Source organism: Antechinus flavipes, chromosome 4, assembly GCF_016432865.1.
Source record: "Antechinus flavipes isolate AdamAnt ecotype Samford, QLD, Australia chromosome 4, AdamAnt_v2, whole genome shotgun sequence".
NCBI lineage: Eukaryota > Metazoa > Chordata > Mammalia > Dasyuromorphia > Dasyuridae > Antechinus > Antechinus flavipes.
In genome coordinates this window covers 252,551,011-252,566,222 of record NC_067401.1, presented here as the reverse complement: position 1 = coordinate 252,566,222, position 15,212 = coordinate 252,551,011, and positions in this window count along the sequence as shown.

The window sequence follows — 15,212 nt, the reverse complement described above, 5'->3', positions numbered from 1 at the left end:
TTCTTGAAAACGCATAGTAGGTATTTAATTGCTTATTGAAGTGTCTTGAACCTGACCTAAATAATCAATATGAGGAAGATTAAATATAAGAAATGCTTAATGATGTCCAGACTATGATATAGTTACCTATATGGGCAACTTATAGTTTGTCTGCACATGTATATGGCACAAACATTGCAAATTGACAATGAGTTGTGACAAAAATTGAACAGAAGAGAGGCTAGATTTAGATTGCTTTTAGGAAATTACATTGTCCAACAGACCTTTCTACTGTTAGAACCTCAAAACACTGAGATTACTTTTAATTTTTGTTGTAAACATATTACAGATTAAATGCTTTGCATTATCTTTCTCATCAACATGTAATCACCTTGAGGGTAGAAATCTTTTTTTTTGCATTCTTAAAGTTTACAAATGTCTATAATTTTAAAAGTGCTTAATAATAACTTTTTTTTTGTTGACTGTCCTAAACTTCTCCCAGAAATAAAGGCTGGTATTTTAAAATCAATATTCTTGTAGTGGTATTATAAGGTTCTGAGTCATGGAATAATAAAGGGTCTAAAAATTAAATAATACTCAATATTATACTCAAAATATACTCAATATTATAATCAAAATACTCAAAATATACTCAATAATAATACTCAAATATTATTGAAAAAATAATGTGAGCATGAACAGACTGTACTACATTATAAATGAAAAAACTAAATATCTGCCTAACTCAAGGAAAACAGTCTGATAACACCAAGAAGAGAGATGATATCGGGTCTTCCGGGATTGGGAGTATGAGGGCCTTGGCCATACTTGTCTCCAAGTATATGCTACTCTAGTAGTATGTTTTAAGTGTGTGCCTGCTCTTTCCACTACTGTGTGTGATTATAGGATAATGTCTCAGATTTATGTTCTTATAATGCCTTCTTAGCAAATATTTTTGTTGTGAGCTAATTGTGAATTATTTGTTGACTATCAAAGGGGAACATATTAAAATGGGAGTTTGTGAGCTTAGTTTTAGGAATATGGACTTGGGTGTCTTTGGACTATGAGTAGCCATATCCTCAAGGATATCTCTGTGCTGTTTGCCTCAACCAGATTGTAACCTTCTTGAAGGCAGGGACTATTTCACATTTATTTTTGTATCCCCAGCAATAAAGAGAGAAAGATCAAAGACAGATTATGCTTTCAAGTAGCTTATAGTCTAATGGGGGAGACCATATATAAATAACTATATATAATGAAGATACGTGCAGAATAAATTTGTATTATCAACAAAGAGAGGGACTAGAATTAGGGGGTTTGTGATACCTTCTTGTAGAAGGGGTCTTAACTGGGACCTGAAGGAAATCAGTGAAACCGATGTCTACTTCATCAGAGATGCTTAATATTTGTTGCTTGATTGATAGGGGGACTATGAGTTGGATTCTTCTGCACATTGAGTTGTAAATTGGCATCAAAGATTTAGAGTAAAAAGGAACCTCGAAGGTCATTCCTAATTTTACAAATATGGAAAGTAAGGCCCAGAGAAGGTAAACATCTTCTCTACAATTTCATAATTCTATGCTATTTATAGAGCCCGGTGAGAATTTGAAACTGAATCTTGTAACTATCTCTAGTATACTAGATTTTGTACTCACAGTTAAAATATTTTGAATTTTGTTCTTGGTTTTAGAGTGCAAACTAATCATTCAATTGCTTAACTTCATGAAAACTTTCAAGGAGTGGTTGGACCTTCATTAGGATATGGGTAACTTTGCTTTCTGCTACACTGAAATGAATGTCTGAGGAATCTGGGTGTAGTGGAGTTCTGATCTAGTAAATAACTATTTTATTGTGTTAAGAACACAATGGTTCCTAGTTTTTTTTTTTTTTCAAAGAGCTGATCACCCTTAAATGGAATAATATTGGCTATAAAATGATGACTCTTGGCTTTGGAGGTTAGCAAAATGAACTCTGCTTTATTTGCATTTGGGGTATGTGCTAATAAAGATAAGGATTTTTTTCAACTGACTTCTATTCCATCTTTTAGTTGGATATGATTGTCTTGGAGTAAGGATTTTGTAACATATTAAACAAAATACATTATGAAAATGCTCAAAAATTTATACCAAAACCAAAACCAAAACAAACCCAACAACTCCATTGTACATTAAATATGAATGCAAAAGCCCTAATTTTCCTGCATTCATGCATATGAATGCCAAATTCTATACAATGCAACATCTTATTATTCAGAGTCATATCAACAAATGGCATATTGGTTTATAATTTTGAGACTTGCATGGAGTCATGATTGCAAACTTAAGAATTGGAAACGTAACAAAAGGCTTTTGTACAAGAAAGCATTAGAAAGCATTTAAAGTTGCTAGATGGATAAATGTTTGAATAGAATTACACAAAGTCCTTTTGTCAGTTCATTTCTTTTTCCTTTTTATTCATTTTATTATGACTTGTGTAAACTTCAAAGTTAGTTGGCTTGGTGAAGAATGGTTTGAAAAACAGCTAACACTTTAGAGAACCAATTCTGAGTAGTCTTTTGAAGTTTACTGCTTTAATCTAATTGCCTACCATATTTTTCAAAAAAATTGAGAACTAGAATTGAATGCTTTAGGTAAATTGGACTAATATCACCTTCCTGATAGAAAAAAAATTCAATAATTGGGAAATCACCATATGTAGGCATTGTCTTTCAAGTTATTCATTAAATATCACCATCTTTAGGGATAGTCACAAGTTTTAAATATTTTAAAGGTATCATATAGGCATAAGGTAGATCTGATGCTACTAGAAATTCAAAAAGAAAATAGAATCTATAACTAGACTATATGCTTAACATTGCCTAATTGTCTATCTAGAGGACTTTCTGTCTCTCTGTCTCTGTTTCTGTCTCTGTCATGTGTGTGTATGTGTCCTCCCAGGCTGTGATTTCTTTGGTACAGAAACGTCCATTATGGAGAATCCATCCACTGACACAGATCAATAACTTTTTAAAAAGTTTATAATAAAAGAGTTGCCTGAGACAATGAGATACAAAGTGATTTGCCCATTGTCACACACCTAGTGTGTTATCAGAGAGAAGACATGGACTCAGTTCTTTCTAACAACAAGATCTTACCTTTATCTACTATGCTGGGCTGTCTGTTGGAAAACTTTGTATCATATTCAATTTTTAAAAAATCTCTTCATTTATTTATAGTTTCATCTTGTTTTTTATGTTTTCAAATTGAGAGAAACTATGTGTCTAATGTTTAAATAAAAGTTTGGGAGCTGAGAAAGATAACTTAAGTTACTTTTTGATATATTGTTTAAGCATATCCTAAGAAAATATAATTTTTTTTGTGTTTTTGTTTCTTTTTTATTTTAACTTTAGCCAACAACAGCAATGACTAATTATATAGTATGCTGCCAGGTGGCATAGTAGATAAAATATTAGGCATCTAGTTAAGAAGACCTGAGTTTAAAATCTGTCTCAGAAATTTTCTTAGCTTTAATCTCTTTAACTTTTCAGCCTTAGTTTCTTCATCTGAGGAATGGAGATAGTAACAGTACCTATTTTATAGGATTGTTGTAAAGCTGAAATGAAATGACATATAAAGTGATTTGTAAACTTTTATGAGCCTTGTTAACAAAAGAGTGCTGTTTCATGATGATGCCGTGTTTCTAAATTAATGACCATGAATTGTCACGCAAAAGACTCTATAGCAGATTAAGAACACTTTCCTCCTAGGTACAATAATCAGTTAAGAGGCAGCCAGTTTAATTGACACATCTTCTGAAGCAGACAAAAGTGTCTCTAACTGACTCTATGGCCCCATTAAAAAAGGAATATTTTTAGAAGGGGCCAGTATAATCCCAAGTTAGATAGTTGGTCATACTTAGAAATGTTAAAAAAAATGTCAGAAGCAAACATTTATTGATCAATATTAGATTTCAAATTGGAAGGGACCTCAGAGAACATCTAACTCTATTCCTTCATTTTAGAGATGAACCAGCTTAAGCTAAGAGAAGTTAGGTGATGAGTTCAAAGTGATAGGCTCATGGGGTCATAAATCAAGAGCTCTTAACTAGAGTTTTTTTTTTTTTATTGTTATTGAGTTGTTTTACTTTGTGACCCCATTTAGAGTTTTCTTAGCAAAGTTATTGAAGTGGTTTGATATTTCCTTCTCCAGCTTATTTTACAGATAAGGAAACTGAGGCAAACAGAGTTAAGTGACTTGCCCAGGGTCATATAGTAAAAGCAACTGAGGCCATATCGAAATTGAGGTTTACCTGATTACAGGAGCAGGGCTCTATCCACTATGCCATCTAGCTGCGATCTAGAATCTATAAACTTGTTTTTAAATATACATTTAGAACTTATTTTTTTGCCTGTGAAATCTGACAGTCTTGCCAAGCACCTTGCCAAGAAACTGAATTGCTTTCATTTGAATTATCTTAGGATGGTTCTGACAATCACTTGGCAGGATAAGGTACCAGACACTAAATTGCCAAGTATTCCTACTTTATTGTAGAGAGTACTAGCCATATTGTTTGAATGTGAAATGTATACTTGCCAAAAGGACTATTTTTATGGAGAATTCACACAGGACAAGCATTCACAAGAATGGCCAGAAAAAGTGATACAAAGACATTCTAAAAGTCTCTTTTAAGAATCTTAAAATTAATTGTATGACATGGGAGACACTGGCATAAGACCATTCATCATGGCATGTCCTCATCAGAGAAGCCAGGAGTTCAAGTCTTTCCTCTGATATTTATTTGGACAAATCATTAAAATCCCTAAGAAGGATAATAGAAATTATAGGCTAGTAGTGAAGGATATTACCCCCGCTCCAGGAGTTCTTTATGTTAACAAAATCACAGATCCTTCTTGAATTAATTTGTACAACCAAGAAGAGCACAAAGAAACACAGGTAGTGAGTACGACAATGGAAGCACAGTAACTGTAGAATTAAGTAATTGAATATTTTCAAATCTATGTTGTACTTTGTACCTATTTTATAGCTGTGTCATAGAGACTATAAAGACAAAGGTACTTGTTGGTGCAACTTTCTATTGAAGAAGCTTTTTAGGTAAATACTTGTATTTCCCTTAGTGATAGATACTAACTTTTTGCTTATGCTTGGTTACCTTCAAAGACAAGAGAAGTATTTATTATGAATGAGACTGGATATTGCCTAACTTTAGTTTGTTTAACAAATATTATGGTTAGGGTTAGGAACTGGACTTGTGGTTTCATTTATATGAGGAATTTCCAGATGAGGACAGTTCCTCTGATTGGTGCCCTTTTTTTTTTTTCTTACAATTTTTATTAGAAACATAACAAAATATAGAGACAGTGTTCATGATGAAGAGAGTGTTAAGAGAATAATCAGAAAGATCTAGGTTCAAATACTTCCTTGGATTCTGACTATGTGACCATAAGCAAATCAATTAATTTCTATATGCCTCAACTACTTGGATGTTTCTCCAATGTGCTGGTAGCAGAAGGAATTCCCATTTTTCTCACTAACAAAAACCACAGACCTTTTAAGTATGCCAAAATACCGTGTAAGTAAATTGTTTATAGAGTCCCTGTGAAGCTTTATTAATTCTATTAATCATGATAAAAGCAGACTTTAAAATCATTGCTTTCCCCTCAAGATTACATTCTTCAGAAGATCCTAGGGATTGTCATGATCAGGAATACAGCTTATACAGTCACTCAGTAATATATGACACACATCTGAAAGTAGAATCTGATGTTGAATCACAAAAAATGATAGTGATAATGAAGCACAGAAATTTAAACACATGTGAATTTTGGTTTCACATACAACTATAATTTGCTTCTCTCATATGTTTATGTTGGAATTTGAATCCAGATCCTGGTCCTTTCCACTCTAGCAGCCATCTTTATGTTTTCTTTGTCAAATCTTCTCACCTCTTTTTCCTTCTTTTCTTCTTTCTCTTTATCTTCCTCTTTTTTCTTTCCTCTCCTTCCTCTTTCCTCCTCCTATTCCTCCTCCTCCTCCTCGTTCTCCTCCTCCTCTTTTTTGGGCATTTATCATTTTGTAGGATTAAAAAGAGATTGTCAACTTGTATTACTCTAGTCTTGAAATTCTACTGAAAAATTCACTCATCAGACTTCACTGTCAAACTTATATCATCTCTTTTTCCTGTAGCTTTGAGATTTAAAAGGATCCTTGAATTCTTTTAGCATTATATGCCTTTATTTCTTGATTTTACCTGTATATGTTATAAATGGCATTAAAAGACAATCTACTTCTTTTTGGAGAAGAAGGATAAGAATAAAGAAAATCAAAACTAAGTAGATCTAGAAATCATGTCTCCAGTATTCTAACCTTTCATTTTTTTTTGTACAGTTGATATAGGAAAAGATGCAGATGTTCTCCTTTCTCCAAGGAGCCTTAACTATTTTAACCACCTTCCATTTTACCATTGTATGCTTCCCATAAGTTTTTAATTGAGAACATTCATTGGCATGCAGAGTACTACATCTCCCTTTATAGAATTTATAGGAGATGCTGATTCACTAAGAACTCAATTCACTAAGAAATTAAAAGGTTATACTTAGAATCAAAACTACACATATTAACTGACATTACTTCATTTCTTTGGGTGATGTGCTGAAGGAGGGAGAGTTTCTGGGGCACTTTAAAAAAAACTTTCTCTGAACAATTCAACAACTTGTGACTATTGAAATGAACTACTTCTGTAAGCTTGAACAAGCTATAGCATCATTTTTGAACCTTATTTTCCCAATTTAAAAAGTGAGGGGATTTGACTATTTGATCTCTTCTGGCTATTCTGTTCAGAGTTTCCATTTCTAAACTGGGCTATGAAACCATATGATATTTAGATTTATGTCTTTCATGACTTTTTTTGATGACTGTGCTTCTCTTTTTCACATTCTAGGTATATACAACAGGAAAGCATTTTTCTTCTTCTCTTTCTTTGTGGAGCCTGAGGACTGAACTAATGGGTTGGATCAGTATTGCTGATCAGTATTTTGAAGGCAATGATTTTTCTTCACACTACAGCACACAAAACACATCCTTAGAATGAAATTTATTTTTAAAACTACATGTATCATTTCCTTCTGACATTGTATTGGATACTGATAGTTGGAAATGAAGGCAAGTTTTCAGAAAAAGGACCAGTAGGTGAAAGAATGTATCTCCCTCTATTTATTTAGCTTACCCTTCCTGTCTTGTTATATATTATTCCCAATCATCACTCCATGAGCCAGACAATCTGGACTTCTTGCTGTTCTTCAAACACATCTTCCATTTCCATGCCTTTGCTCAGGCATGCCTGGAATGTAATCCTTCTTATCTCCCATCTTTTTTAATCTGTAGTTTTCTTCAAAGCTCATTTTAAGCCTCACCTTTTACATGAAGCCTTTTCTGAGCCCCACAACTGCTATTGTTTCTCCTAACCCAGCCTTGATTACTTTGTAATAATTTTCTTTTTCCTTTGCATATTTTTACATCAGGAAACTTTAAGCACCAGTGAGAAAGAGCGCTAGTGCTATGTAGTATCACAGTTGTGTTATCTTGGTACTGATGTTCCTTATATTTGTTTTTCACTACTATTAACAACTTTCCTCCTAAATGTTATGTGTATTTGTGGGAAATTGTGTCCCAGGTTTTTAAGGGGAAATGTTTTTTACTTATTTTTTTTTAACTGTGCCACCTTGGTGAATGCCTTTCCTATGAACAAATTGTTTCTACTGGCTAATTGTGACTTATAAGCTTTGGTTTTAGAAAAGTGACACTAGACAATTATACCTCTGAAAACAGTATCCGTGGGGACCTAACTTGTAAAATTAAGTGTAAAGAGTTGGTAAGGTAGCCCAGAGAGAGATGGGGTAAGGGAGGGAGGAGATTGACTTTTACTATTTATATTTGGTCATACTGTCTTCCAAACAGAATAGCATCTCTTTGAGGGGAGGGATTTAGAATTTTTTTTTGGTCTATTCCCAGTGCCTACCACAGTGCTTGCAGCATAATAGATGCTTTTGAAATGTGTGTTGATTGATTGATAGGGATAACAGCTGCTTTCATCATCAAAGAGATATTTAAAATTGTGCAGCTTTCCTCCTCACACAGGCGTCTTGGCATAATCATGGAATCTTTATACAGGGCTCAAACCACTGTTTGAAAAAAAATTATAATGCCACTGTCATTTGAGATATAGGGAATGTTCTAGTGTCATTTCCAAGATTGAAAAGTCTTGCTGTGGAATATGAGAACATGTCAAATTTGTAAGCAAGCCTCTTGGAAGCAGCAAGCATCCTTTTTTAGAACCATACCTGGCCCCACACATTCAAAATGCCCTACTTTGCATAGAATTTTTTTAAATAATAACTTTTTATTGACAGAATCCATGCCAGGGTAATTTTTTTTACATTATCCCTTGCACTCGCTTCTGTTCTGATTTTTCCCCCTCCTTCCCTCACCCCCTCCCCTAGATGGCAAGCAGTCCTATATATGTTACATAGGTTGCAGTATATCCTAGATACAATATATGTTTGCATAGAACATTTAAAACAATTTAGTGTTCAATTATTTCACCAAGGTGAGATGCTTGCTTTCATTGGCGGCTGACTAAACATACTATCCCAGCCTGGGATTAACTGAGGGAAACATTGAAATATGTTTCCTCAAGTTGAACGAGGCACTTGAAAGAACAAAACCTGCAATAATTACAAAACATGCTTTTTACAGATGAATATACTTGCTCTGAACTGTGCTCTTGGGATTAGAGCTTTAAACTTCGTATTTAGTCCATGGAGGGATTTCCAGGAGAATTATTCGGAATTGTACCAAAAAGAGCTGCTGTATGTACTGTTACAGTTACCAGGCAAAGTTCAGAGCAGCTGGAGGACTGAGATCTGAAGATCAGATGTTTTACATGTGAGAGGACTGACATGATTTAGAATTCCAATGTACATACGAAAGATGTGGGCTGCATGAGAAACATAAAGTACATTAAGATTTTTCAGAGAGAACATAGGCTTGTGGAAAGCACATTGAACTAAACATTAAGAATTTTTTTTTCTGTGCTATTAATTACTCTGGTGTATGTCTTAGCAAAGCTTCTTAAACTGTGGGTTGTGACCCCATGTGAAATCTCATAACTGAACAAGGGGGGGTCATGAATTTGTGATTTGTTATTAGTAACTGTTTGATTTATATATCTATTTTGTATACCTAAATACTCAGGATTGCTCAAATCTTTCTCAGGCCAAAAGGTATTATGAGTGGAAAAATTTTAAGAAGCCCAGCAAGTAGGCTACTTGAACCTCTATTGCTTAGTTTGCATTGCCATTTTCCAGTGGCAATATTTGAAAACTTATTTTTCACTTCAGTATGTTAATACCAAAAAAAAAAAAGTTTTTAAAAAAGAAATTAAAGTACTAAGAATTCTTGCTCATAGGTGAAACAACTTTTAATTTTCCTTTAATCTCTTTCTCGACTCTTATTGCCAAAGTTAGTGTTTTTAATACAATATTGAATAATAATGGTGATAGCAGGCAATCTTGTTTCACTCCTGACCTTACTGGGAAAGGTTCCAGTTTTTCTCCATTGCATATGATGCTTACTGACGGTTTTAAATATATGCTCTGACTATTTTAAGGAAAAGTCCATTTATTCCTAAACTCTCAAGTGTTTTTATTAAGAATGGATGTTGGATTTTATCAAATGCTTTTTGTGCATCTATCAAGATGATCATATGGTTTTTGTTAATTTGGTTATTGATATAGTCAATTATGCTAATAGTTTTCCTAATATTGAACCAGCCCTGCATTCCTGGTATAAAACTTACTTGGTCATAGTGTATTATCCTGGGGATGATTTTCTGTAATCTTTTTGCTAATATTTTATTTAAGATTTTAGCATCAATATTCATTAGGGAGATTGGTCTATAATTGTCTTTTTCTGTTTTCAGCTTACCTGGTTTAGGTATCAGTACCATGTCTGTGTCATAAAAGAATTTGGTAGGACTCTTTCAATCCCTATTTTTTCAAATAGTTTATATAGCATTGAAGTTAATTGTTCTTTAAATGTTTGGTAGAATTCACATGTAAATCCATCTGGTCCTGGGGATTTTTTTGTTAGGGAGCTGGTTAATAGCTTGTTCTTTCTTTTTCTAAAATGGGACTGTTTAGTCTAATTACTTCTTCCTCTGTTAATCTGGGCAAGCTATATTTTTGAAGGTATTCTTCCATTTCATTTAAGTTATCGAATTTATTGACATAAAGTTGGGCAAAATAACTCCTAATTATTGCTCTGATTTCCTCTTCATTAGTGGAGAGTTCTCCCTTTTTATTTTTAAGACTAACAATTTGATTTGCCTCTTTCCTTTTTTAAATCAGATTTACTGAGGGTTTGTCTATTTTGTTATTTTTTTTTCATAGAACCAACTCTTAGTTTTATTAATTAGTTCAATAGTTTTTTTTTTTTTTTTTTTTTTTACTTTCAATTTTATTGATCTCTCCTTTTATTTTTAGAATTTTAAGTTTAGTGTTTGACTGGGAGTTTTTAATTTGTTCCTTTTCTAGCATTTTTAGTTGCAAGCCCAATTCATTGACCTTCTCTTTCTCTATTTTATGCAAGTATGTCTCTAGAGATATGAAATTTCCCCTTATTACCGCTTTGACTGCATCTCACACATTTTGGTATGACGTCTCATTATTGTAATTTCCTTGGGTGAAGTTTTAATTATGTCTATGATTTGCTGTTTCACCCAATCATTCTTTAATATGAGATTATTTAGTTTCCAGTTATTTTTTGGTCTATTTTCCCCTGGCTTTTTATTAAATGTAATTTTCATTGCATCATAGTCTGAAAAGGATGCATTTACTATTTCTACCTTACTGCATTTGAGTTTGAGGTTTTTATGTCCTAATATATGGTCAATTTTTGAATAGGTTCCATGAATTGCTGAGAAGAAAGTGTACTCCTTTCTGTCTCCATTTAGTTTTCTCCAGAGATCTATCATATCTAACTTTTCTAGTATTCTATTTACCTCTTTGACTTCTTTCTTATTTATTTTGTGGTTTGATTTATCTAATTTTAAGAGTACAAGGTTGAGATCTCCCACTATTATAGTTTTGCTGTCTATTTCTTCTTGCAGCTCTCTTAATTTCTCTGTTAAGAATTTAAATGCTATACCACTTGGTGCATATGTGTTTAATATTGATATTGCTTCATTATCTATGCTATAGATATAGCGAGATATATTCCTTATGTATTTTGATTAGATCAGTTTTTGCTTTTGCTTGATCTGAGTTCAGGATGGCTACCCCTGCTTTTTTGACTTCACCTGAAGCATAGTAGATTCTGCTCCAATCTTTTACCTTTACTCTGTATGTATCTCCCTGCTTCAAGTGTGTTTCTTGTAAACAACATATTGTAGGATTCTGGCTTTTAATCCATTCTGCTAACCACTTCCTCTTTATGGGGGAGCTTACCCCATTTACATTTATGGTTAAAATGACCAATTCTGTATTATTTGCCATCTTGTTAACCTCTGCTTATGCTGTTCTCCCTTCCTTCCCCCTCCCCAGTATTAAACTTGTGAGCACCACTTGCTTCTCACAGCCCTCCCTTTTTAGTATCCCTCCCCCCAACTTAAAGTTCCTCCCCCTATCTTACTCCTTTTCCTCACAATTTCTGTATTCCCTTCCACTTAGCTTATTTCTTCCCTTTTCACTTTTCTCTTCCCACTTTTCAATGAGGTGGCAAAAGTTTCACCTAAATTGAGTATGTCTAAAATTTTTCTCTTTAAGCCAATTTTGATGGCAGTAAGATACACACTATGTTCACCCCCCCTCCATTCTTTCTCTCAGATATAATGGGTTTCTTTGGCCTCTGTAGGAGATGTAGTACCCCCTCTTTATCCTTTTCTGGGTACAATTTCCTTTCCACCTCTAGTTTCTAGAACAAGATATATATGTATTCTTTCTATATCTTTGTAGCAGAAATATAATTCCCAAGATTTATTTTTACCTTTTTTATGTTTCTCTTGAGTTCTATATTTGTAGATCAAACTTTTGGTTAAATTCTGTTTTTTTTTCATCAAAAATAGGTGAAATTTGCTTATTTCGTTGAATGCCCATCTTCTTCCCTAGAAAAAGATGCTCATTTTGGCTGGGTAAGTTATTTTTGGTTGCTTACCAATTTCCTTAGCCTTTTGGAATATCATATTCTAGACCCTTCAATCCTTTAATGTGGACACTGCTAAGTCTTGAGTAATCCTTATTGTGGCTCCTCTATATTTGAACTGATTTTTTTCTAGCAGCTTGCAGTATTTTTTCCTTTGTCTGATAGTTCTAGACTTTGGCCAACTAATTTCTTGGTGTTTTGATTTTAGGGTCCCTTTCAGAAGGTGATTGATGAATTCTTTCAATTTCTATTTTACCCTCTGTTTCTATAACTTTTGGGCAATTCTCTTTGATAATTTCCTGGAAAATAGTGTCCAGGCTCTTTTTTTCATACTATTTTTCAGGGAGTCCAATAATTCTCAGATTGTCTCTCCTAGCTCTATTTTCCAGGTCTGTTGTTTTCCCAAGAAGGTATTTGTCATTTTTTTTTCCATTGTTTGATTTTTTTTGGTTTTGCTTGACTGATTCTTGGTGTCTCCTCAAGTCTTTCAATTCCATTTGTTCGATTCTGATTTTCAATGAAGTATTTTCTTCACTCACTTTTTAAAAATATCTTTTTCTAATTGTCCAATTGAGTTTTTAAATGAGTTGTTTTGTTCTATGGAATTTTTTCCCATTTTGCCAATTTTATTTTTTAGAGAGCTATTTTCTTTTTCCAGTTCACTAATTCTGTTTTTCAAGGATTTGATTTCTTTATCCACTCTATCTTTAAATGAGTGGGATGACTTATCCAGACTCTCTTGTGAAGCTTCCCTTTCCTTTTCCCATTTTTCTTCTAGCTTTCATGTGAGAACCTTTTAATTTCTTCTATGAGAGTCTTTTGTGTTAAGGAGCAGATCATATCCCACTTTGGGGATTCATCTGGAGACAGTCTGTTTTTAGTCTCCTCAGGGTTTAAAATCTGTTCTCTATCCATATAGAAGCTATCAATGGTTAAGGTTCATTTAAATTTTTTGCTCATTTTGTCAGAGAAGAATCAAACTAGCAAAAAAAAAATGCAATTTGCTGTAAGTAGATGTGTGTGTTCTCTCCACCATCTTGGCCAGAAGCCCCAGCTTTTAATTTTCTATCTCATGTTAGTGATAGTTTGTACAAGAACAGGATTGTAGATTTAGAGTTAGAGGCAAACTTAGGGGTTCTTAATTTTACAGATGGGGAAACTGAAATGAAAAGAGATTATTTTATCCAAAGCTACAAATACAGCAAAATGGCAGAACCAGCATTTAAATCTAGAGTTACAGACCATAAACTTAAAATGGAGGCAAACACTTTCCCCACACTGTACCAAGCCCTAGAAGCCAAATTTTGGGTAGCATGGAAAAGTAGAAAAAAGATACATAAAACCCTCCCAGCAAAATTGGCTCATGAATTTCTGGTAATAGAACATATTATGTTAATAGAGCTTATACTGTACTGAATGCCCAGTAGAAAATTAGGGTCAAACCATATTAATATTTCAAAATTTCAAGAATCTAGTTTTAGAAATCTGTCAAATAAAAGATGGTAACTTAGAGGAAAAAAATTTTTTGGATCAACATTTTCATTAATATGATTGATTCAGAGTATATGCACAGATCATCCATGGAGAAATGTGGGAGCAGGAAATGTATGTTACATCCCTAAAAGGCAAAAATCTCTAAAAGTCTCAGAAAGGCAAAATACATTAGAAAAGCAATCAGGGGTCTGTGCCTCTGGTAGCATGTTTCTTTGTTTCTATATAGCTTCAAATATGTTTTCCAGCCTCCACTCATCTAACTCTTCCCTAAATCCCTTGTTTACTGGTTCAGCCCAGCATCACGTTGACTTTTGTGTTCCTGAAAATCTCTAGTCTGGTTTCTGGTTTATACTTCCAGTTTGCAATCAGCCCTCTATCTCCCAGATCCCTGGCTTTTCCTTAGTCCAGTTGTTGCTCTACTATCTTGAATAGTGGATTGGAGAATACAAATATCTGATAAACCCCACTCCCCAAGCCTATGGCTTAAAAGGACAATGGGAAAACTGTTTGCTAAAATATAAATTATCTTCATCCCCAGCAGAGGGCTCCAAAGACCTCAGAGTCACTACAAAAGCAACTCCTTATATACCTGGGGGAGACCATACCCACTAGCAGCACGGTGATCTTCCAGATTGTTATACCAGGTGAATAAAGAACCTCCAGGTTTCCTAGCCCAGTACTAATTATTTATGAACGTCCACTCTTGGGGACGCCACATAGCCTGGGTCAAGATGGCTTTTGTTGCATTTCTACAAGCTAAACAAACTAACTGCATATTGGCTGTTTACTTAATAGAAAATTGCCCTCTATTGAAAATCTGTAAAGAGATTTTTAGGACTCCAAGGAAATGCTTTCTTTTTTAGAATTGAGGTGGTCAGATAATGGAATTGACATTTCCATTGGATATGCTAGAGGATCCTAAATTAGGATTTGGAACTAAAATACTCTTATCCTAAAGGACTGAGTTTTGGATGAAATGGCCCTATGCTTAATCAACCCTGCATGATCCTAGTTGGATTTGGTTCTCAACCTTCCTATACTATTGCAGCAATGAGTACGTGTTTTCTTGTCTTTGCTCAGGCCAACACTATAGTGGAGCATGCCAAGAGCCTATTGAACAGTGAGGAAGAAGGAGTCAATGTAGTCTAAGAGTGCATCACGTCTCTACCACACAGGAAGAGAGGTGTACCCAGGTAAGGAGCCACCCATGAACAGATCTATTTGCCTCCATTGTCAAACATTTGGTAAAGAGTAATTCCCAGATATCACAAACTCACTAACCTTTACATAATATACCACAGCCTATTTATTTCTGACATATAAGAATGAATTGTCAGAGCCATGAATATAGTATGTCCTCTCTGTGATTGACATGGGCTCTTCTATGCTATTTGTGGACTCAGTTTTAGTCCAGCGAGACCATTTGATAAAATCTGTGCTGCCCTAATGGTAATTGAAATGATTGATGAGCCTTCACTTTGACCTGGAACAGTAAAGTAAGTCTAGAAAGTAAACTTTTGTGGAGTTTGCATGGGAAAATATTAA